At 39.2% G+C, this 22,237-nt stretch overlaps 1 long non-coding RNA gene across 4 annotated transcripts in view; it reads left to right on the top strand.

Annotated features, from left to right (window-relative positions):
• Positions 1 to 22,237, top strand: part of LOC146568872 (uncharacterized) — a 24,793-nt gene extending 2,556 nt beyond the window's left edge. The window contains exons 4-5 of one of the 4 annotated variants that reach the window (XR_014893665.1): positions 21,341 to 21,405; positions 22,103 to 22,237. This is a non-coding gene — a long non-coding RNA (uncharacterized LOC146568872). Of the gene's footprint in view, positions 1 to 1,140; positions 1,932 to 6,420; positions 6,714 to 21,340; positions 21,471 to 22,102 lie in introns of those variants that run through there. The other 3 variants (XR_014893664.1, XR_014893666.1, XR_014893667.1) reach the window with 3 other exon arrangements.

Below are 22,237 nucleotides of genomic sequence, written 5' to 3'. Positions count from 1 at the left end.
CACTACTGAACTGATTTCTGTCTTCCTCAAAACACTTCCTGTATAGTGCTGCCCACCCCAACAATACCATAATCAAATGTGGTCAGGATACTACAGTGTTTGGACCCGAAATTGTCAGCTTAGAGTTGAGAAAACAGCCCACTGAACACACTCAAAACTAAAGAAATCACCTTCAACTTCAGAAATAATCCTTGCGTTCTGTTTAATGTTTGATAAGTGCAGACCTGGCTCCCTTCTACATCAGCATTAACTCTGCAGAGATGGTAAACATTAGTACTTTTTACCTTTAAAAACCATTTCTTCAGTGCATTTGAAGGCGTGGCTGCTCTGTGTTGTTATATGTGGGATAATAACAATTAGGACTAATTCTAACAGGATGATTCAGCTCCATTGCCACAAGAACAGACACAAGAAGTCTTTCATAACTGCAATAATCGTGTAGAATGAAACACCTGTTTAACAGAGAAACATCTACTATATATTCTGTTTTATTTAAACTCATTCATGTACTTCTAATCTGATGGAGATTTTTTTTCTGTTGTTTTGTGTTTGATTTTATCGTATTTTAAGTTTTTTATTGGCACAGGTTGTGTCCATCATTATAATATGATCAGAAAAGTTACTGTCTTGGTGTAATAACATCTTCAGCTATTTTGAACCATCCTCCAAATGAATATGTCTGACACATCTTAACAGAAGTATTAGCTCAGCACACCCCTAGATGTCAGCATGAGCTTTTAACAGCCTGTTTGTGCAGCCCTGGGGGGCTATCTGTGACTATATTTAGCTCCTATTAATGTATGTGTCCCTTCTAATTGAAGCAAAACCTGAAACAGCTCAACTGTATGTGATTTTAGGATCTGAATTTTAAGTTAATAAGAAAAAACATAAGCAAATCTATTTGGTTTGATAGACCAAGATATAATTTTTATTGCACTGTACTGAAGCACAGCGTTGATTCAAATGGTCACACAGAACCACAAGATGGAGCTACTTTGCTATTAATGCAGCACTCTTAAATACAAGAACCTGGGGTTTTCAGAGGCACAGAAAGGGGGCTGTTTATCCAAACAATAATTACACACAGTGCAGACCAGTGAAAAGTAAATTATCCATGGAAAATGATCTGTTGTGTTTCAGTAGGTTTGCAGCAGAGTTGGAGGGCTTAAATCCACAGCCTTGGCAGTCCGAGCTGTTCTTCTTCGTAACCTCTTGGTGGCGACGGTGAATGACTCATTTTTTTAAAGTGGGTTAATGAGTCATAACAATTCAGGTGCACTCAGTCGTGTTCAGCCAGTGGCCCACAAAAGATTGATCTCACTTAGTTAAAATTACTCGAGAGGAAATGTTTGCTGAGCACAGCTGATTACAAGCTTCTCAGTCAATTATTCATCTATGTTTTCTTTGATTTAACAAAATGCACATCACCCCAATTATTTCAGAGAATATGTCTGACTTGTTTACAATGCAGTTTCCTGTCACCGCTAAGTCACCTAGCAGAATTACATCTGAACATTAAAGTGAGTGCTTTAGTGGAGCAACACGGTAATGTGACACACATTTTATTTGTTAGTAGGTTAAGAGTTTTTCCCAGCTGTGACTCCAGAGCTCAGGCTAAGCCGGGTTTGCTGTGGTCGCCCCGTAAAGCCCGCTGACGGATTTTGTTTCACTGTTTGACTCGTCGCAGGTGCTCTTGACCCATTTCACTTACAGCCCCAATGCCAGTCATCACTTTTGCGTTTCCATGGCAATATAAGCAGATGCAGTAGAATGCCATGGCAACAACAGATCTCATTGAGCAAAAACTGAAGCTCCCTGTTGTGCATACACCTGTGTGTGCTTATAACAGTAAAGTCTGCCTATTGAGCTTTTCCTTATTTTCTGTCACATATAACCACCTTTACAATGGTGCAATGGTCAAAGTTTGATACAAAGAGGTCATCATATAAGTAATCCCAGACTATTCTCCGGACATTCGCAAGACATCACTCAAATCTTTCTGTCAGTGTTTCTGGTGTCGTTCATTTATGCACAAGTTGTCCTTTTGCAGAACAGAGTATTAGCATTACAGAGATTGTTTCATTACTCCCAATCCTTAATTTTTCAGTGTTCGGGATTGCTGTCGTGAAGTTCATCTTTTGCCCCAAACCCCAACTTTTTACTAACCCAAACTGAGTAGGATTTGATGCCTAAACTTAACTAGCAAGTGAACACAAAAGTGAAAATAGAGTGAAAAATCAAAGAACTCAACTCATTTAAAGGGGGAAAAAGCAAGCCTGTTTGACAAGCTGTCAGCCTTCAACCTGCTAAAATTGACTTCTTAGGTTTCTAAATTGGAACTGTTATGTCTTAGTGGCCAATACTGCCATAGAATCAAGGGGCTGACACCAAAGGACACCGTGTGTGCAACAGGAAAATCCAGGTAGCATCTGACAAAATGGAATTTTATAACTCCCCACGATGAGAACATGATGGTAATCCCAGTGAGCTAAATAGTTTGACTTCAGACTGCCCTGAACACTCTGCTTCAGACAGTTTATTTCCTAATCTTGGCCCCTGTATGATGTCATATAGAGGACCCCTAATATGGTCATCTAAAGTGTATCAATGTATATCAGATCTGTGTGACACAGAAGCTTTACATACTCCTGTTCAAGAAGAAGATTGTTTTTTTTAACCATTAATGAGCATATGAGCAAAATTGTAAATTGTTTGATCATAATCCTTCAGCGTGGTAATTTTTCATTACAAGTGTTGGTTTATTTTTATGACACTGAAACATTTTCTGCTCAATTTCCAGACTGAGTTTAAACACAGATAACAGCTGCATTGATGCTTTTAAATCCCTGTATGCCTACTTAAGTCAGCACAGATAATTGATTGGGAGTCAATAGGGATTCAATAAGTAATTAGACCTGTAAGAAGAACTGAATTCAAACATTGTTGGCATAAATAAAATTGTATTAACCTCTGTCCCAGTCATAACTGGCATGTTGCATTTCTCTACTCTGTGAAAGTAGGATGTGGATCGTCACAGGGAACAGATCAACCACATTAGATTTGTAAGAATATTGTTGCAAAGCAGACGTGACCATGCTTTAAACATCATGCTTTCATGTTCTTTTTTACACCAAATTCTGATCCTGCCATCCAGTGTTGCGCCAGAACTATTCACTATCAGGAGTGCCGTCTGATGTGATCTTCTATTACTGTAACCAATTTTCTCCAAAGTTTAAAGTGTTGTGCTTTCAGAGATGCTCTTCTGCATACCTTATTTGTAACAAGTGCTTATTTCTTTTTGCTATATAACCTTTGCACTGTCCACTTCCTGCTGTTACAAAACAAATTTCCCACGTGTGGGACTAATAAAGGTTATCTTATCTTATCTCATCTTATTTTAGCCCTTTTCCACATACTCGGCTTGGCTTGCCTCAGATTTAGGGCTTTCCGTGGTTTTCCGTGGTTTTCCATGGTTCCAAGTGAAATCCATCCAGAATTTGTGAGGTCAGCAGACTGCATGAAACTGATTGGCCAGTCAATGGCGTTACTCCAAGTCACTAGAGCAACTCCTTCATAAAAATCAAAAACACAGTTTTTGAAACCCAGTAACAAAGGAAATGGCCGCGCAAAAATCAACACTGTGGCTGTGAGTTAGACAAAAAGCCTCAGCATCCTCCTTTGTTGTGTCACCTACAAATGGCGATCCCATGTGGATTAGGTGGCACTTAATTGTAATGGAAAACAACCAAAAGTGAGTAGAGCTGAGTCGAGTTAAGTCAAGTCAATCCAAGTAGGTACAAGTGGCAAAGAGGCTTTTGAGTTTCTGTTGTCTGCCTATCTCGAAGCAGTCTGGCCATTTTCCTCTGTTACCAACAACCATCCTGATGCTCAGTTTGAACTTCAGCTGGTCGTTTTTACCATGTCTACATGAAATAGATTAAATAGACTGAAGAGCTATTTTTGTTAACAAGCAGTTGAGTAGGTGCACCTAAAGGGGCAAGCGAGTGTATATAAATGATGGGTTTGTCCTCTAGGTTTGACATGTGAAGAATACGCCGAGTGCCTTCTTCTTTTCCAAAGGTCAACAGGGAGAGACTAATGTCGAGGCAAAAAGAAATGTGATTGTATAGAAGTCTATAGGAAAATGTCTCCTGAACCATGGGAAAAATTAATTTTGCCCTAGATAAACACTTTCCTGAACATAAACGTTTTAGGCGTTCAGTGACTTTTTTAGAGTCTAATTGAAAACAACAGAGAAATGATAAAGTACATGACACTTTAGAGTAGGTGGACATTGCCAATGAAAAGTTACAACGCCTAAGACCCACCCTATGGTATTACATCTTGGTTCCATAAAACTAAAACCACTGGCTGATGTCATGATGGCGTTATCCATCTTTTATATACATTCTACCCTATTTATGTCATTTACTGAATAGTGGAGTGGTGCCTGGTGTGCTCTTCTGTTACTGTACTATTGAATTACATTTTAACACTTTTCTTATTATATATTGTGAGGTTTTACATCCAGACACATCTTTACTTTAGTCCCCATTTTAAAGTAGAAAGCAGCAGACACTGGAGAGATAATGTAACACAAAGATGTAGAATAGATCAATTATACGGGGTTTCTACAACAGAGGCCACCAGGAGCCCCATCTGGTTGAGACATGTTAAGGCTAAACATTGATTTATTAGCCTTTTTATTGACAGTTTCTGTCCTTATTTTACATCATGATGCTGCATGAGCAGTTTAATTGGATGACCACCACCTGAGTCCTTCTGCAGATCAGCTATCAGTGACAAGCAGTGCAGTTACAGGGCACACTCAAATCTGATTTGAAAGTGTCTCACAGTATCTGATATTAGCTGATCTGCTGCATCATTCATATTTTTATTTTTGAAAATCTGCTTAATGTATTAGTTGATTTGATGTTTGCAGTTGGCAGGTTATGTGATATTTTAGACCCTTTTATTTCCAAATTTTCTGATTTTAAGGACAACTCTGGTAGGTTCTACTTAAAGTAGATGGAGTGATTCTTTTTTCGGCATTATTTTTGCCCAATAATTGCCAAATTTTCCCTAAGGGCTCAAGCAGCTCTGGCTTGGAAGATGTTCTGCTCTTTCACCTGCAAGCAGAGCAGATTCAATTTGGGTGCTCTTTCAACATCCGAGTGGAATTTTTCTCATAGTATATGCTCTAAAAAACAATTATAGGATCGTAGATATATTACAAACATGTCAATCCTCATGGTAAAAGTGGCAGGTTTTCCTTAAAACACGTGTAGGTGGAACCTTCATGTGATCAAGAGAAGTTATTTGTGAGCCCATCAAGACATTTTTATGCTTGGAAATATCCATTCTTTCCTTTTTCTTCCACTCCTTTCACTCTTACATATCTTAGAGTGATTGGGGGACTGGAGCCGATCCCAGCTTTCATAGGGTAAAAGGCAGAACTGCTAATTTAGACTCACCAATTAACCTAATGTATGTACGTTTTTGGACTCCAGAGCACCTGGAGAGACTTGTTTCCTCATTGTTTCCTCACTGTGAGGAACAATGTTAACCTCCACGACCATCCTGCACAGCTTCGAAGTAACAAATGAGAAAAGGAGACTGGCTGTGAAGACTTCATTGTAATTTGTTGATGGTCAAAGTATTACGGAGTTACACATTCACCTATATTTTGGCGTTTAAGCGATACCAGCATACCTTATTTCACAGTTTACTCAAACATAACCTAAGTTTTGTATAAATAACTTTATAATTCTGGAAAAACATTATGGATTTGTTTTTTCATACAATTTGATTTTTTTTAGTTTTATTCTTGTTCTATAAAAAATGACTGTAAGGCATAATAAGAAAAACAACAGTACCCAAATGCAGTCAGCAGAAAAAAGAAATGAAAAATGAGCTTTTACTGGCTCATAAAGTTGAAATAAAAACTGAAAACTTAGAAACTGAATTATAAACTGAAATTAAAAAAACAAAAAAAACCTTTATTAGTCTTTTTAAAGTCATCCAACTGCATGGGGGAAAGAACTGTTCTTGTGCCACGAAGTACTGGTGTTGATGAACCACAGCCTCCTGCCAGAGGGGAGTGACACAAAAGGTTTATATCTGAGGTGGAAGGGGAGGGGTCAGCAACAGTCTTCCTTCCCTTTCTCAGTGTCCTCGAGGTTTAGAGGTTTCTGAGTGACAGCAAACTGCAAGTTAGTCAACGTCTGAGCAAAATGAATGACACTCTGCAGTCTGCCTTTGTCCATAGATGTGGCAGCAGTGTACTAGATAGTGATGGAAAAATTAAAGATATAGCAGAGTGCACAACCACTGCAGCAAGCTGAATTTCATCAGCTACTGCAAAAGTACTATCCTCTATTGTGCGATCTTGATGAGGAATCTGATGTTTCCACTTGGCAGGCCTGCAGGAAGAAAGAATCTGGCGGGACTGGTTTCATGCTGAAGCCTACAATCTCCTCCACTGTTCTGACAGCACTGAGCTCCAGGCTGTTGTCTGCACCGGGTCACCAGAATGTCAGTCTCACTCTTGAGAGAATCAATGAGCATAAAACTGAGCTGCACATGAGGCAACAACATGACAAAGAAAGGAGAAGACAAGACAATACACAAAAACAATAAGGATTGAAAACGTGTTGGGGAACGTGGCAAGGGTGCGCGTCATCAGTGCAGGTGAAGACAATCAGGACCCAAAACCCAAGACTAGAAAAGAGAAAACACTGAAGGTGAAACAAGAAAATGAACAAACAGCCAATACTGAAACAAAGTAGCCTGGTCTCACATCTGTTCATGTCAACACCTTTTATTTACTGATTTGTGTTTCTGGACACAAATTTACTAATTATTTTTGTGCACAAAAATAACAATATTTTATACATTTAAAAAGGTTAAAAAAGTCCATATGAGGAAGTTGGAAGGGTTGATAGTGCGGCGAATAAGTTTCCTGTTAACACAAGAAAAGTTTGAGTCATACTGGACATAGAGTTTAGCACATTTTTGTAGGCATTTTTAAAAATAATTACTAATTACAAATATGTTGCTTGGTTAAGTTTATGCACTAAAAATTTCCAGATCAGTTTTGCATGGGTTCTCTCCGGCAACTCCGGCTTTCTCCCACTGTCCAAAGACATGCAGTTAGTGGGAATAGGTTAATTCTGTCTGGTGACTTGTCCAGGGTGTACCCTGCCTCTCGCCCTAAGATAGCTGGGGTAAGATCCAGACCCCCCACCAACCCTGAAAAGGATAAGCGGAAGACAATGGATGGGTTACATGTTACAAAGACAAAATAAAGGGGAAGAAAAATGTGGAAAAAAAGGTGGCTAATTCAAAAATCCATTAAAATCCAGACAGAAACCAAAAACACAGTGAGACTGAAACTGAAAGAAATATTAATAAGGTTAAAGTGGAACCAAAAACGTGTGTGACAAATTCTAACATATCTGTCATACAAAAAGAAAGCAGGTATAATAAACATAAATAGGACCATTGAAAAGTATTCCCTTGTGGCCATAAATGACCCCATTCGGTCAGTTTCAGTTGCTAAAATAGCTTGTTCGCTTGAGGGTTAAACTAGTATTGGTGGAATGTGCAATAATGGGTTTCCTTTTGACTTTTTGAAGACTTTATGCATTTCAAAGACTACATAATATCACACGTAAATGCTTTTCTGAACCGAGCAGAAAGCAAAACTCTGAAGTATAAAGCAAGGATTTTTCTTCATTCCTGACATCCTTTCTGTATGAAAGATTTCTACCCATCACCGCTCTTTTGCTGAATTATCCAGATGGCCTCTGCATGTGCTGTACTCTATCATTTAGAGTTGCCTCTACATGCTCCCTCCATTGTAATGCATATCCGCATGTGGTGCTTTTTAGCCAGCAGCTCCTTTCACTCCAGAATCAGTGCATCTCAATCAATTTGAGCTCCTTTTATTCACACTGACCACTGCTTTGGCCAGAAGCTTTTGTAGCCAGACAGTAGAAGGTTATTTGTCTTATGTCTGAGAATATACAACAATAGTAGCTTCTATAGGCGGAGATGTGATTGAAATAACCATCTGCCTGACTGGCCACCTTGATTAAATTGGAGTGCTGAATGCTGATGCCTTGGGATAAGAGCAAAGATCACAGAAGAATTTCAACTATCAGCGAAAGCAACAACAACACCACAAACATGATGTGGAGGGTATAATTTGCAAAATTACTTTGATGGTTTCCTGGCTGCCTTCCAGAGTTTGATACATGTGTTTATTTGTACATGTATTTGTCCTTTTTTTAAAAAATAAAAAAATAAACTTGTGTAAATGTGCCTGTGGGTCTTCTGGGTGGTCAGTCTGTGCCCACATTAATCTCACAGATGAGAGAAGAGGTCCTGACCTCGGGTGTTTTTCCTTTCAGGGGAGGTCATTTTCAGTCAGCTAGTCTGCTCGTTCCTGGTGTGACTTGTAAATTCAGGGGTTTGCTCGGTCACCTTTTGTGAGAGCGTGTTTCTCCTCACGCCCTAATTTAAATGAACGCCTGGAGATCGCTGAGAAAAATATTGTTGGTCTAAATGTTACTTAAATTTTTGCTAAATCAGTATATATTGTACAAACTGTTAATTTAGATGCTAATCAATTTATATTGTCAAGCAATGACCTATTAGCCACCTTCAATAGTGATGACATGGTGCCATTTTTGCATGGAAACCTTCAAAAATCCCATATGGAAAAGAAATAGTAAAAACTTATATGTGATTACTCATGAAAGTGGCCACTTTCATGAGTAAATCATATAAGGCTTATATGATTTACTCATGAAAGTGGCCACTTTCTCATTACTTTCATACATTGTTTTAGTAATTATCCAAAACATACAAGTTTCATTATATAATTTTTCAAGGGATCTTATATCTGTTTTCACTCTTATATGCTTTTCATACAAGTTTCACACAAGACAGATACAAACTTTATAAGATTTATATATATCTTTTCTATATGGGATTGTAAAACAAAATAACCAGACAGCAAGCTGGGAGATGTGTGCTGAGTGCTGCCCCCAGAATCTGGACCCAAATAGAAGGGAGGGCATAAACTTTTAATTGTAACGTTAATAACAATATCTGTGATAGTGATTTATATGTACGTTTTTGTAAATGACAATATATTTTATTTACTGATTATCAAAATACATTTGCAGGAGGCCTCTGGCCTACACTAGCAGTTTAATATATTAACTGATGGGTGCATATGAGAAACAGCCCTCCACTGTGAAGTAACTCTAACTGAAGACATGATAACATTTGGGCAACCAGGTGAGTTCATCTGGGTGGTGAGTTGAGATGGTGAGTTAGGCAAGATTAAGATTCCCAGCACTTGGGAAACTGTCTGGCACGCAGAGGAATATCACGACTGGAGCTGTAAGTGTGGGTGACTGAGCCGGTCCTCGGATACACAGAGGAAAGATGAGCTGAAGCACGCTAGGCAGGAGCAACTGGAAACCAGGCATCACTCATCGCCTGACCAATGGCATCCCTGCTGAAGCATGGTGGTGGGAACATCATGCTGTGGGGATGTTTTTTGTCAGGAGGAACCGGGAGACTAGTCAGGGTCAGGGAAAAGATGCAGCAATCTACAGTGACATTCTTGATGACAACCTGCTCCAGAGCACTCTGGACCTCGGACTGGGGCTACGGTTCATCTTCCAACAGGAAAACAACCTTATGCACAGCCAACATAATAAGGAAGTGGCTTTGGGATCACTCTGTGAATGTCCTTGAGTGGCTCAGTCAAAACCTAGACTTGAACCTGATTAAACATTTCAGGAGAGATGTGAAAATGGATGTGCACCAACACTCCGCATCCAACCTGATGGCTCTTTGGAGGTTTCGCAAAGAAAAATGAGAAAAACTGCCCAAGGCATACCAAGCTTGTAGCATCACACTCAAAACACTTGTAAAGACTGTAATTGCAGCCAAAGGTGGTTCAGCAAAGCACAGAGCAAAGGCTGTTTCAAACAAACTTCTTTTTCACTTTGTCATTGTGGGCTATTGTGTAGAATTTTGAGGTGAAAAATGAATTGAATCCGTTTTGGAATAAGGCTGCAACGTGACAAAATGTGAAACACTGTGAATTCTTTCTGGATACACTCTACTCTCATAGCAAGAGATAAAAAGAAAATAGGAGTAAAAGCCAGCGGTACCTGGGCAGAGACCGCAGCACTGAAACTATGAAAATATCCTAATTTTACTGAAACTAATTTGCTAACAAGCTTGTGAGGTTATAATTTCAGGCGTGTTTTGCAAGTCCAAAGACACCAAATACTGACATGCTGACATTTGGAAGGTCACTATCTAGGGTCAGCACAATTACCATTGAACACACATTACTGATACTGATGGAAACAACAACAACCTTTATTTATTTACACCATTTTAGATTTATGTGTATTATTTTAAACATTCCTGGGTGAGCATGAACACCTGCGCTAGATTTGTTGTAGCACTAGGGGAAAAGTAACCTAAAGATCAGGAGGCTCATTCTCTAGGGGCTATGATGTATGCAAGTTTTGGAAGTTTTGTGCAAGTCTGTGTAGGAAATTTTGTAATATTTCTGAACGGACCACTCGGATAGTAATCTGCACCGTTTGTGGAGATATTTCAGTCTAGACTGAGTCACACTGACCTGACACCAATTATGTGGCTAAATCTGACCTGTAGCCATTTAATTCTCCATATAATTTGGAGTAGGTCACTGTTTACTGGGTAGTTATTTTTAACGAGACCACTGGATATTAAAAGAGTCGCTGGGATATTTACCTACCTGTCCTCTCCTCTCTGCTCAGTAGTCCATCCTTATATGGCGCTAGGTCGCTTTAGATTAAAGCTTTATATTTAAAGTTAGCATCTCTCTCTCAGTTCTCATTCTTGACCCTTCTACAGTTTATCAGTATTTTAAAATGATGTGATGGAAACACATGATTCCTCTTATTCTCCTTCAATGTAAATTATTAACATTTAAAATAGAGGAGTGAGCATGCATTATTTAGTAAAGTCCTTCATGCTACCCTTTTGAACAGGCTGGCCTTCTTGTTTAACGATATCTGGATTCTTTCCAGCATAACCTACTTTTCATTTTTTCATAATTCAGTAAAATAAGGAACACCAGGTTGTGCAAGCTTACAGCGATCAGACGGTTGTGCTTAGAGTTTAACCCAACGACGTCTGGGGAAACAGATAACATTCTTCTTCTACAACAAATACTTGTTCTCACTTTCCACAGCAAACAAACCTTAGTCTTGTGAACTGAGCAGCATGTTTGAGGAGAGGATCTCTCCCGTTGTCTGAAATTAGATTTACAGCCTGCATATTTGCATTTCACTTAGAGCGCCCTGTTTGTTAAATCCTGATTAGGCCTAATGTCATTTCAACCGCAGAGTGATAATGTGATGATAACCATGGACACTAGTGTTGTCTTAAGTAATCAGAGCCAGGATTTTAAAAAATCCAAAGGGCACAAGGCTTTTGTCTCAAGCAGCTGCAAAATGAAGACTCAGTATAAAGGGAATATTTTAGTTTTTTGCATTTAATTATCGTCATATCGTTATTGTTAGTCACAATGTTACAGTTTATGGCTATACAGTCCTACGTAGTTCTCATTTGTCAGTAGTAAAAGTTTGTCCACATAAACTTCTCAGCTAGTCAGTAGTTTTAGTTATCATACCATTAAGTCAAGAAAAAATAAATTAAGATATATATAGAGAGAGATTTTAACACATACTTAAAGTTATGTATTCAGATCCCCTCAGTTTGATTGTTAGCGGTATGGCCTTGGCCTTAAGTGACCACTTTTATACCAGAGGGAAAGGCTAACAAGTAACACTAGCAAGCTTGTTTAGTAAGCTTGTTTAAAAAAATGCATCTATAAAGAGTTTCAAAGCGCAGACACGTGTATATGCTAATTAGTAGTAAGTAAACAAATAAAATATTAGAATTTAACATGAAAACTGAGGTCGAGATTTCTCAGACAGTGTGTTACACAGCAAGTCATAATTTAAGTCAGATAATTCTATAAAGATGCTCAAAAATGCATTAACAGTGCAAACACAGTGGACAAATTCAGTTCATTGACTAGCGGGACTGAGGCCCTGCAAGACCAGCACTTCAGAAACAGGTGAGCTCACTGCAGCTGCATGTACTTGTTCTACTGTCTATTGTTGGGACTCCTGTCAGTCAAAGCAACTTATGTGAGGTCCATGTATCTCAAAGAGCTTGGTTTGTAAGCACACATTGCACTGCTTCTTGGTTGTGGAGTGAATCATTTTGTTTGTGTTGTTCTCCATGATTAAAAGTAGTTGCACTCACATTCTTATCCGGTGGTGATGGGCATGAAGGTAGGGTGAGCTCACGGGTGAAACTTGATGTTGTAGTAGGATTTGATGCTGTTTTTGTTTGCTTAACACTTCTTTCTTCCATTGAGCTTTTGTACTGATAGTGTATTAAGGTGATTGAAGAAAGGGGAACAAATAATTAAGAAGTGAGTTTAATTATTTTTGTGTATAGCCTGCCACAGCATTGTTGGTCACTGGTTAGCTGTTTCAGCAACTGTGCCCTAAACTCCAGCGTCCAGATGGATTAATTTCAAGTTATAAAATTCACTCTTCAGGATTACAAAGGAAAAAACTATCTACAGAGGTCAAAACACTTTTTTTTGTACCAGAATGTAAACACATTTCTTTATAACCCAGTTTTGCATGTGATTCTATAGGGATTTACTTACTTTTGGAGACATGAAATGCTCTGGAGGTTGCCAAATGATCTTACAACAGATGTAGGATGTAGACACTAGCTCTCTGGAAAGCTTCACCTCAACTAATTTGCTTGCTAGTTCCTTGTTAGCTTGTTAGCCAAATGCTTGTTAGCCATTAACTTTGCATTCACACATTTTCTCCAAGTCACTGATTTACTGATGGTCTTAAGAACTAGAGACTGGAACCCAATAGGTAATGATATGATAGTTTATAGAATTTGTCTAAGATACAGTTTTTAGCATGTGTCTATGGGTGAAGTGCTGTAAATCTCGGTATGCATTATCAAGACTTTACCAGTAAATAACCTGTCCTCATGAGATGTTTTGTCACTCATTTGCTGACCTTGTGCACACTCCTCTTTTTTTTTTCTTTCTTTCTTTTTTTTTTTTACATAACATTAGATTAGAGGGTTGTCCTCTCATATTATATAAGCACTCAGGGTCATGTTATATCTAAGCCAGTGAATTCCTTTTATGTATAATAGTAGCCCTCTGGGAACATGTAAATCCATGAATACAAGGCCTGGTGGCTTTTGTGGCAGCTGGTATAAAGAACACTCACTTGTTCGTCTGGATTTGATTTGCAAAATACTCAGGGTTTTTTTCTTCTTTATATCATTTCTATTTTCTTCATACAACAGATGGGGGCTGCTTGTTGTCTTGTTTTTAATGTCATATTTCAATGTCTAAATTAGTTATGTCACAGTTTGGTGAACAGCTTTATGTACTGTATTTAAGCAGGTATTTTGGTGTTTTGACACCTCGCTTGTATACAGTGTATAATGCCAGCAATATTTAATGCTGTTTTTCCATCGGAGATACTAGTAATGATTGTAGGTAATCCTGTAGCCCAGGGAATTCAAACTCATTTTACATCATGGGCCACATACAGCCCACTTTGATTTTAAGTGGGCCGGGCAAGCGAAGGTCAATAGTTTCTTCCCTTTTGGCTTCTAGAGGCTCGATTACAAAATGAATCTTGTTTTTTATTCCAGTTATCTGACCTATAGTACGCAGGTGTGGCACTCCTAATACTGTTTCCTAACTGGCTGATTTGATGTCTTGAACTCCAGAGAATAATGATGGATGTTTGTGGCTGCTAATAATTGTTCATTTTAATTGCCGGTTACAGTTAGGGAATAATGCATGTCTCTCAAGTTTAGTCAGTTACATGATAAACACACAGAAAATGAAACAACAACCAACCAAAACAAATAAACTAACCGAATTCAGGCCCTCTGTGAGACCAGAGCGCACCAGAGATTGTAATTCATTTTGTTCTTCACTGGAGCAAATTTCCAGCAATTTCAGGATTAATCAAATTCTGTTGACAAAAATAGAGTCAACTCGAGGCTTATGGGGCCCATTGGCGGTTTCCATTTTGCACAGCTGGTAATCTAGCTCTGCCAAAGACAGATTATACACAATAAACATGTCTTTTAAGATTGTCACTGTGTCAGATTAGAGTCATGGGTTATACCCATTTCTGAGCCAAAATACATAAGAGACTATATTTTGGAGCAAACAAAGCTTGCCGTCTTTTCAGATCGTGTTACACAAAAGAGATCCTGGGATCAAGTTCACAGCATATGTTTTTTAGATGTGTAATTATAACTAAGACAGTTGGTCTCTCTCCCAGCAGCATCAACCCACAAACTGTGGGTTTGACTTAAAGTTTGTTATTTCCTCAGATAAAAATGCCAAAATTTCTGCATCGTGATTGCTGTAAAACGTCTCTTTTCTGCTGTGCAGTTAAGAAAAGACTGTTTGTCTCATTCTTGATGTGATAAATGCAAATTTTCCAGTTTGAAACACACATAAAGTCCTTATATGGAGGAAGAAGAGGTGAAGGTGGTATAAATCACTGTTTTTTTGCACTTGCTTAGTGTTTGGTGGTGACTAAACCTAACATTTTTGGGGTTATATGTCACACTTTCACAGTGTATCAGTACAATAAAGCACTTAAGATGGCCTTACCCAACCATGATAAGTCAGGAGTGAGACCAGGATTTGAGTCGCTGTAATTATTAGAGATTAGACACCTATTATGCTTGTTTTCACCTTCTTATTTTTATCGCCGGACTTGATGACTCATAGTTAACTTAATCCTCCATGTGAAAAAGTGTTTGCCCCCTTCCTGATTTCCTTTTTTTCCCCATGTTTGTCACACTTTTCAGAGCACTCTGAAATCTGTATAAGAAAAATTACCAGTACCGGGACGGTACGAGGGTTGCAGTTCGTCTGAAAAGCTGCAGTTGCACTTTGGCATCTTTTATACATCACCAGGCGCGCTGTCTGTCCCGTCTGTGAGCGCAGAACAACAACTCACAAAGCCGCAGCTCGGGGATGACGTCACACATGACTTCTGTAGGAAAACCTGGACATTTTCAATCTCGAAAATCCCCACGGACACCTCGGACAGAATGTGAAAAGTGGACATGTCCGGGGAAAAGAGGACAGTTGGTCAGCCTAAGGCGCACCGGATTATAAGGCGCATTAAGCAAAACAAAACAGTCTGATAAGTCAAACTTTACTTAACTCATTCTTCTTGCTTCCTCCACTTCCATACCATTGATTCATTTATTTTGAATTCTCTCGCAGCTGCTCTATTCCCATGTTGCTGCAGTATATTAATAACTAACCTCGTATTGTGGATGGATTATCTCAGTTGTTCTGTTGACTGAAGTTTGGTCCGTTTACAGCATCCTGTCATGCGGTTCCATCAGGAACCCTGCGTTAACTTCTATCAAGTGGAAAAAGTTAGCATTCATCCTCCAGCTTCACTGTGTTTATGTTATGCTAACATAGGTGTGTTGCTAGCGATCACGTAGCACATCATTATATACCAGCTAGCCCAACTTCAGTAACCCTACAAAAGTCACTGCTGTTTAGTTTTCTGTCTTCATTTATGTTGGAAGCGATGGCAGAGCTGTACGTTTTATTTTATTCAGAAATCTCTCCGTCAGAACATGGTATATCATGTTTAGGTGGAAACTAGCTAGCTAACTTCCTGCTAACTTCTAACTCAGTTAAATTAAATAAATTCTGTTTTCATGGATGCCTGGAAGTTAAACTTAGTTGTTACACCTGGTAAAGAAGCAACGCTGATCATTTTATCAAAGATGAAAGAATTTAGACAGATTTTAACTCTCAGTGATGTCGCAGTGTTCGTTTTGGGACCTGAAGCAGACTCCGCGAGGCTCATGACTATGGTAGCCGTAATGCTCCGACAATCCATCAAGTCGTACTAAAATATTTTTTGACAGATTTTTGAGGGCTGTGTACCACATAAAATTGGTTCGAGGTCAGAACCGGTAAGAACCATAATTCATACATAAGGCGTGCTAGATTATAAGGCGCACTGATAATTAAAGGACTTTAAGTGCGCCTTATAGCCCAAAAAATACGGTAGATTAAGCCGGTGTGATGTGATGTTTCTGGTCCTTGTATAGCATCAGGCTCACTGGAAACAGTATTTGTCTTTCATTTTCCTATGTTTGCAGATGTTTACTGGATCAGACTCAAAGCATTTTTAGAAATAGATGAAAGAGACAAAAAGATCTAACACACCTGTCTTATTCTGATCAATTCATGTGCTGACTGATGTTTAGATGCCATGAGGCAACAGTGTGCTGGAGGTGAGATAAGATTAAATACCTCATAGAGGAGTGTTTTATCCCATTTGGAATGAAAGCTGGTTTGTTATGATTGTGAGGATCACAGAGAAATCAGCTGAGTAGAGCTCCACAGAGGGTTTAACTAGCACTTGGACTGACCCCGTGGCTGTGATTAGCAGCCTTTTGGACAGTGTCCATTAGTTCAGTTTTATCTTTAGACCCACGCTATTAGTGATCTGGATAGCACCGTCTAGACAAATTGATGTGTGGCCGAAGGGAAGTAGACCAATGGGTTGCCTGCACTGATGATGTAATTTGTGGTTAATTTGCTGCTTAATCCTCACATTTACTACTAAGGGTGTATGACCAGAATTTACTCTACAGAAACTAAAGATGAATGAGAGAAAAAAAAAATCATAATAAATGAGTGATTACAAACTCTGTGGTACAAAAATGTTATTTCAAAAAATTTATTTAGATGGCAGGTGGAAAATATCTGTTTCAGTAGAAACTGAGAGTGCATTTAGTCCATAAGACATACAAAATAGTGTCAGAACTTCCTTTAAGATGTCCATGAGTATGGAAAGGGTATGGATCATATATCGTGGCGATCGTGGCTTAAGAGTTGGGAGTTCGCCTTGTAATCAGAAGGTTGCTGGTTCGAGCCCTGGCTTGGTCGTTGTGTCCTTGGGCAAGACACTTCACCCGTTGCCTACTGGTGGTGGTCAGAGGGCCTGGTGGCGCCAGTGTCCGGCAGCCTCGCCTCTGTCAGTGCGCCCCAGGGTGGTTGTGGCTACAATGTAGCTTGCCATCACCAGTGTGTGAATGTGTGTGTGAATGGGTGGATGACTGGTTGTGTAAAGCGCTTTGGGGTCCTTAGGGACTAGAAAAGTGCTATACAAATACAGGCCATTTACCATTATGGTCTTCAGAATTACCACATATTGACTGATTGGTCAACCTCAAGGGAGAAAGTGTTACACAGTGCTCTCTACTACCTTTGTCACCACACCAAATGAGGGAATATCTTTTAGAATATAGCCTTTGATCTTTCCAGTTTCCAGTTTTGAGGAGCACTGGAAACTTTTCTGCTTGCATATTATGGCCAACATCTTACTAAGAAACCATACATTAGTCTTCACCTTGCTTTTATAAAGCTGGGCTGAGGCATACAGGAGAACCAAATGTTGCATTCGACTAGCTGATGGATTCACACACTTGACTGTGATTGGTAAAGTTGTGTCTAAATAGAATACTGGCCAAACGCATTCTACTAGAACAAATGAAACACGACTTCTTAGATTTGTCTGGTTTCCAGGCTGCTGAACATCCTGAAAAATCTCAGACAAAGCAAACATTAATTACAGAGGATCTCGTGTCAGGTTTACCATGAACTTGAAATGTTTTGGTATCATTACAGGCGCGGTGACAGCTGCAGACACTGTTGTTCATTGTTTGCAGGATATAGAGGGGAAAATATTATGCAGTCAAGGTGATTTCATGTTCAATGACACAAGGTTGGATAGTGTATGTAGACAATTAAAAACTAATTAAAGAGAAGAGGGAAGGAGGGGGCACTGAATGGTGACCTTGTGTAGCAGTAGTATTTTGACATCTTATCCTCATCTCAGGCACAGAGCTCCAGCTTCTGTCTGCGAGGGGCAGCCAAAAAGAAAGTTGGCTTAGCTTGTTTCTTATGAGCTGAGGTCCTGCAGTAAGGCCCAGTAAGATAAATAAGGATTATTCTGAAACTATGAGTCATGCAAAGCTACTGTAGTGTAAAAATATCAAGCTTGAAATGAGTATAATTGGTCCAGTTTAAATCGTCAGGCATTTGCTGCATGAAATGTGACAATTGCAGTGTTTTAGGAAGATAAGAGAACAATTTAATGAACTTTGACAAAAGAAGTTCATGCTATTTGTTCCATATAATCTGTGTCCTGTTATAGATGTTTTTGATCTGTCATAGCTTGTGTAATTTCCATACTGCAAAATATTAAAGATTTTTCTCTGTCCTATATTAATTTAGGACATCAGATAGACCTTGATGAGGCCATCGCTGTAATGTGTTATGGACGATAGTGTAAATGATCCCATACATACTCAGTTACCAGTGAGGTGGTTTTACTCAGAAAAGGCTTCTCCTGCACTCACGGGCCCTTGCTGCTGTCCGTGTGTGTGTGTGTGTGTGTGTGTGTGTGTGTGTGTGTGTGTGTGTGTGTGTGTGTGCGTGTGTGTGTGTGTGTGTGAGTAACCTTGACAGAGTAAGCTAAGCTTCACTGAGTGCCTGCAAGCACTGAGCTATCTTTAGCTTTTTGTTGAGGCTTTTACCACTGGCCTCCTCTTCCCACTCTTCATCCTCCTCCTCCACTCCCTTCAGCCCACTCACTGTTGGCTGCACATGCAAAACATGCACACTAATACATGCTTGCACACAACCAACAGACCCACGCACTCACGCTACCATGCATATGCACGCGGCCAAACTGTTACTGGGCAGATTAGAGGAAGCAACCTACTTCTGGGTTGAAAACATGAAACTGATGTTTGTTTTTAGTGCACACTGGAAGGCTCAGTTTTGTTCCCAGAGCAGCACTGATTTCTGCCTGAAGGCAAGTTATAAGCCGCAGGCCTCTCAGGATTCACAGTTGTGTTCCTGCTGGTACAAAATCTATTAAATTCAGTCAGAAGTTCACTCAGAGACTGTAAACTATTAATAAATGAGTTTTGTGCTTGCAACAATTATCAGTTTCTTACAGCATATTGCATATTATGCCCATGAGTGCTGAATTGCTTCTGATAGTTAATGCAAATTTCACATTTCATTTGCTGCACATAGAATTTGAAGCAGATCTTGTAGATCAATAATTTTTATTGCAAAAGTATCTCCTTGTGGGGGGGAAAAGATAACAGAGTCAAATTTCTCTATGCAAAGTTCACAAATAGGTTGATCGATCACTAAGCATTAATAATGCTAATTTCTGTCATATTAAGGCTGAAGAACAGGCAATTAAGCATCAGCTTCGGGAGATGGGGATAAACTAATCCAATCAGAGATGATTGCACTTTGAGACCAGTCCCTTAAGCTTTGGGGTTTGTAATAATGCATATTTGCTTTCTCATGGTATATTTCATAAACTGAAAGTTGTATATCACTGTCCAATAACAGTAACATAACAGTAACGTGTCCCTATAATAGATACAAATACACAAATGTGTCGTTTTTATCTCATGGACCCCTCTTTTAAGTGAGTTCTCAATATTTTGGGGTGTTTAAAAAGATTAGTGAAGCTTTTTTGGCCAAAAGCAGGCTCTATAGAAGTCTATGAGAGAACAACCCTTCAAACCCTTTGGTTTCTTTGAACTGGTCTGAGTCTTAATGAATAAAACATGATATTCATTTTTTAAATTATGGTTCCCATCAGAATGAAAAAGGACAATAAATCAAGGTAAGCTTTAAGATGGGCCTACTTTGCTACCATATCAGCCTTTAGTGTCCCCTGGTTTCTCAGTCACATCTGCCCCTCATTCATCACATCCGATTTCAAAACAATGACAGCAATGACAAAAACGCTTAGGATCAAGATTTCACAACTGGACTTTACTGACTAGTGTGTGATGTAACTGCACCTGTTCATCTTTTATTTACAGTGTATGGGTGGCCACTTCCATCTGGCATATCACTTTTATCCCCTCTCTGGAGGGCACAGTGGACTTTGAAGGTGGTAACTGTGAAAGGTTAAACATCAGAATGGGGATGAACTAGCCTGCTGTGACACATGTGCTCATCCTTCATGTCCTGTTAGGGGGGTGGCTCATTTCGACTAATGTTTGAAACAAGCATGGGTGCCAAGGATATTTTATCTTATCCCTCATCATTTGCTGGAAAAAACTTTAAAAAGTGCATTTTAGATGATTTTTCAAGGTTGTCTGTTGAGAATGGCCACAGATAAAAAGTAAGTATGTCATATAAAAGGCTTAATTTTTACTTAACTTTTTATAGCAGGCTCTTCCTTGAAAAGTATTAGTTATATACTCACATATCTATATTATTGCTAATATATATTGTAATATATCTATATCACTAAAGCACTTCTGGATGGATGCAAACTGCATTTCGTTGCCCTGTACCTGTGCATGTGCAATGACAATAAAGTTGAATTCTATTCTATTCTATTCTATTATATGAGGGCTTATGTTGAATACTTACCTGATTCTGAGCATGTCAGGTAGCAGGCTCTATTTTTCCAGGAGTTAACCACATGATTACATGCAACGAACCCCATGACCTTACATTTAACACATTCAGCATTCAGGATATAAGCATAACTTTTCCTACATGCAAGGTCTTTTCCTAAACCTAACCAAGCAATTTTCAGTGCATCAACCTAATCCGCATGTAAAAATGAAAAGAAAAACAAATCAGCAAATCAAGCAAAGCAAAGTTTAAAGCCCAAAGCTCCAAACAGGTTTCTTGCCTGACAAATGATCCTTCTACTATAGATTGTGTAGATGTGCAGTAATGTTGTGTCAAAGTACAGTTGGCAAAGGACACAGACTGACAGAACAGCAGTATTGGATGCCCTTGGAGGCGTATTTCCATAAAATATAAAAAAAGACAATGTGTAGGATGACTTTTTTGACCTTTTTTCTAAGTATATATAAAATGAACTTAAATATTCATACCTTTCTGTGTTAGTATCATCAGAACACGTGCTTGTCATCAGCTGAACAAATACGCCTCTCTTTCAGGTCGTAAAAAACTACCTCGGAGCTACTCATGCATTTTTCAAGTCCATTTAATGCTGTTAGTGTGGGATTGGCTAATAATAGTCACTGTACACTGCAGAAAGCAAGTTATTGGTGTCCGTGTGCACCTGTTATTATATCCTTCCCTCCTCTCTCTCTTTCTGCATTGCAGAGTCTGTAACATATGCACTGTGTGTCATCTTGGGCCTGTGCACAGACCACCGGGCAACACATCGGGTAATGTGATACTCTGTTGTCCTGCTTCACCTTCTGAGCTGTTGTCCCATGACGCACACTGAGCAGTAAGCTTTTACACTGCAGCTGACACCAATGAGAAAGTATTGCTTTTGCCCTTTATGTCTTCTTCTGGGAAGAGAATACTAGATTTTTTATTTTTACAAGCCATCAATTTTTTCTGTTCTCTTGGTGAAATAACTACATTTATTCTCTCATTCTTAACAAACATGAAGATACCAAGTGTATTCTTCTGCAGATTTCCTGCTGTGGAGTCCCAGCATGTGTGCTTTAAAACACAGCTGGTGAATAATGAATGGAGTTGCAAATTGTGGCTTCTACTGCCTTAACATAACTGCTATATTCAAGTAAAGGCAAGTGGCATGCTGTAGTCCCAAATCCTCTGCATTTCCCTAAAATTGGAGTGTGCCCTTGACAGAATGACAGGGTATTTAGCCACATTCAGCTGGAGCCCAAGGCTTCCCCCCCCCTCCTTACTGTTGCGCTCTCAAAGTTTCCATTCAGGTTTAATAAGTTGCTAATGAAAGAGAGCCAGCGGAAGCTGTTTAAGTCAATCTCCTCCGCACAGTTACAGATCATTGGATGCTCCATTTAGGGTGATTTAGATGTATGCCATGGGACATATTCCAAAAAGCATTCACACAATGCCTTTCCATTTCCTTCTCCTTTTCTATTATAGTGATGGAAGCGGGGGTGTCTCAGGCAACAGACAAAGGGAAGCACAATGGTTATGTCCCCTTCCCCTCCTTGGGAAAATGGCATGATGGTTTCAAGAGTGCACCATACTCTCACTGGAAAATAAAGAAAAAAAGCT

Source organism: Mchenga conophoros, linkage group LG8, assembly GCF_057382185.1.
Source record: "Mchenga conophoros isolate Kocher_MC1m ecotype Shallow Benthic linkage group LG8, M_conophoros_male_GT1.1, whole genome shotgun sequence".
Taxonomy (NCBI): domain Eukaryota; kingdom Metazoa; phylum Chordata; class Actinopteri; order Cichliformes; family Cichlidae; genus Mchenga; species Mchenga conophoros.
Note: the sequence above shows the minus strand (reverse complement) of the source record. Positions and strands in the feature narration are given on the sequence as shown.